We start from the raw sequence: 3,517 nt of genomic DNA, 5'->3' as shown, positions 1-3,517 counted from the left end.
TATGACAATGAAACTAATTACCTAGGGAGATGGTGGGCTCTCCAACACTGGAGGCATTCAAGAGGCAGCTGGACAGTCACTATTATGCTTTACTAATTTAAACAAATTATGCTTTGATTTGGATTCCTGCATTGAGCAGGTGGTTGGACCCGATGGCCTTAAAGGCTCCTTTCAACTCTACTATTCCATGATTCCCTGAATATTCATCTTTCATTTAAAGTAAGGATATGATTCAGTCAGAAATGACTGGAGGATTTAATATTATGGGCAAGCTGTCTTTTCTTAAAATATTGCTATATTACAAAATTAAGAACATAGAAATCTGCCTCATACCAAGTCTGACCATTAGTCCACTTTGCTCAGCTTTGTCTACACCAGTCTTCCACAACTTGGTGCCCTCCAGATCTTTTTGACAACTCCCCATCACCCTTGACCATTGGCTATCTGGACTGGGGCTGATAGGAGTTGTAGATCTGAAGTACATCAGATTGGAGAAGGCTGGTCTACACTGCCTAGCAGTGGCTTTCCAGAGTTTCAGATAGGTGTCTTTCCCAGCCCTACCTGAAAATCCCAGGTATCACACCTGGGAACTTTTGCTTGGAGAGCGCATGCTCTGCTACCACTGAGCTGCACCCCTTCCCAAGGAACACCCAATCACAAGGTGGCAAGGCTACATATAACTGTATCAAGGCCGTTAGCTAAAAGTTAAAGCATCCCATTCAAGCAGAGGGAGTAACAATAGAAACATGTGGAAAAGGTTGTCTTCTTCTTGGGTTGTGCAGGTATGATCCTTCCTGCTGCATAAAAGGCATTTGATGGATTTGGCATGTATATTTATTTTAATTATCATAATGCTTTATAGCATGTTAGTAGATGTTCTGCAGTGTAAGTAATTATTACTAGCATGAGACATCACAGCAGGTCTCTGCTATTAAATTTCCATCTATTTTGTATGCTGAAATTATGAGGTGTGCCCATTAGCAATATGCAAATGAATGCCATTCTTTAGGAAGAATTCAGTCTGGAAAATATGTGTGCTACTGTTCCTCAACGTACATTCTTTGTTTTATCCCTTGCAGGCAGAAAGGTGGGGACTTCTTTATCCAGAGACACAATTTTCCCACTCTTTTATGTCTGATACTCTAGCCCCTAGAAACTATACTAGAATTATACAAAATGTATTTTAGAATAGGCCCTACCCAGTGGGTTTACAATCTAATGTGGCCTTGAATCCAACTGCATCTGGTACGACTGAATTGCGCACGCTAGTAGAATGAATCACAAATATGTCACAGGCAGAATTTTTGTACCACTTCAAATGCAGTGCTTTTCAATAGGTCAGGATCATGCATTTTCCTACTTGTCATCAAGTGTACATTATTAATCAAATGCAGAGAAACTTAGAGATATGCATGGATATGTGACCCGGCCTGTTGTTATTTGCCTTCAAGTTGATTACGACTTATGGTGACCCTATGAATCTTTACATACATACATGTATATTCATAGGGTTTTCATGGTAAGAGGTATTCAGAGGAGGTTCACCATTGCTTTCCTCTAAGCCTATGGCACCCAGTATTCCCAGGGTCTCCCATCCAAGTACTAACCAGGCCTGACCCTGCTTAGCTTCCAAGATCAGGCGAGATTGGGAGTGTTCAGGGTAGTATGGCCATAGGCATGGCCCAGCCTGTCGTTCGTCAAAGTTTCATCTGTTGCTCTTTCCTATAACAGAAGATCATTCAGATAATCTTATTACACACATTTTTTTAGAAAGATCCTTGATTCCAAACCTGTGTGTGCTGTGCGCTCACACACAGTATTATGACTGAGAGTGCCCGAAGTCTGCATTATAAAATTAAGCCACCAGCTTGTAACCTCACACCGGGGATTCTCTGATGTAGCCTGCAGTATGGCTGATGGCTGTGTAGGAATCCCAGAAGCATCCCCATTGCCCAGAAGTCACAATCAGTCTGTCCCTGGGAGCGCAAGACAAAGATGGCAGTGGGTTACATGGCAGGAGGCAATATGAACTGAGTGACATCACAGTTGCACACAGAAGATGCTCTCCCATTGTCCTGGGAGGTGATCAAATGTTTTTGTTTTTTTAGAATGGATCCATCTTTTTAAGTGTTAATAATGAGGTGTTCTTCCAGTTTTCACTCAGAAAAATGAAGAAAAACCTACCACTCCAGATATTGAAACTTTGGGAAACATTGGGGTGAGGGAAATACCTCATCCCATGATTTTTATCCGGCTTATTAGACTGTATGAACAGCAATATAAACTATATCATCTCTTCTGGTTCCCTTTACCAAAATGGAGAGAGAAAAGACTCCACAGTATAATACAATATCTGGCATATTTATGCCCTTTCCATACATCTGATAGCTTTCATTTTCATGATGAAAGTCGTTTAAGTTTTAAGCAAACAACTAATTTCTTATCTTTGTTATAGGCAAGAGTAGTGATTATTTCATTCAAAATCCCTGTTCAAATGTGTCAAGCAATGATATTAGGAGCCTGATGAACCTGATACCAGTTAAATAGTTCCACAGGCACTTTGCCCCAGAGCAGTTTCATTTTTGAAGTCATTAAAATGACACATTTCTCTCTTTAAAGGCTTCAGCCAACCTCTTTTGTATCGCCGCCTCGTGGGTTAACACAATGAAGGGGAAGAGTCACTGAGGTTAAAGGACCTGCGAGTACAAGAGCCAGTGGCTATAAATTCTCTGTTAATAACTTTAGGTTGGAGATCAGAAGAAAGTATTTAACATTTGATTTCATATGAGGCTCCTTCAAATACCTGTGACAGCAACCAAAAAATGTTATTGCTTTGAAAATGTATGTAGGATATCTTTGTGGATAAGTAAGTTTCACTGTGTTCACTGGGACTTACCTCCTAGAGCGTTTTCACGTTTGAACTCATACTCTACAGCAATCTTCTAAAGTCACATATTTTCCCACCTTAAGATCTTAGAGTTTGGTCGTCTTCCTCCAAAGAGTCAACATTTCCCAATACCAAGGGCCAGGATATTGGGTGGGGTAGACTTTGAATGATGAGCCAACGGCATTTTCTGTTTGGCAGGTTCACACATGCACAATCGTTATTAGATGACCAAAGTGTCAAGCAACACTTTGCCTCTATGAACTGAACCATCAGAGATGTTTTTAAATACACATACAAAGAGAGAACAAGCCACAGGTGGAATTTTCATGTCATTTACCATCACTTCAGATGAATGCTTATTGACGCAGCCAGTTTATTATTATTCATTGCTATTATCTGTTATTTATACTGTGCCATCAATGGAAGTGGTGGTTTACAGAGTAACTGAAGGGAAAAGGCATGCTTCTGCCCTGAGAAGCTTACAACATAAATGCTGTCAGAGACAGGAACAGGAGACCAATATGAAGCTTAATTTTAGTTAGGGATGCGGATGATGACATTGAGCCGAAGGCTTGATGGAAGCAATGCATTTTGAGGATGCATTTGCAACCTCCCACTGGTACTTGGCTC

The 3,517-nt window shown here is 40.7% G+C and overlaps 1 pseudogene; it reads right to left on the bottom strand.

The window, feature by feature from the left end:
* Positions 1–1,560: 1,560 nt before the first annotated feature.
* Positions 1,561–1,677, bottom strand: LOC133375703 (5S ribosomal RNA; annotated as a pseudogene).
* Positions 1,678–3,517: the final 1,840 nt, after the last annotated feature.

Source organism: Rhineura floridana, chromosome 1, assembly GCF_030035675.1.
Source record: "Rhineura floridana isolate rRhiFlo1 chromosome 1, rRhiFlo1.hap2, whole genome shotgun sequence".
NCBI lineage: Eukaryota > Metazoa > Chordata > Lepidosauria > Squamata > Rhineuridae > Rhineura > Rhineura floridana.
The sequence above is the reverse complement of the archived record's forward strand: the minus strand, read 5'-3'. Positions and strand labels throughout refer to the sequence as shown.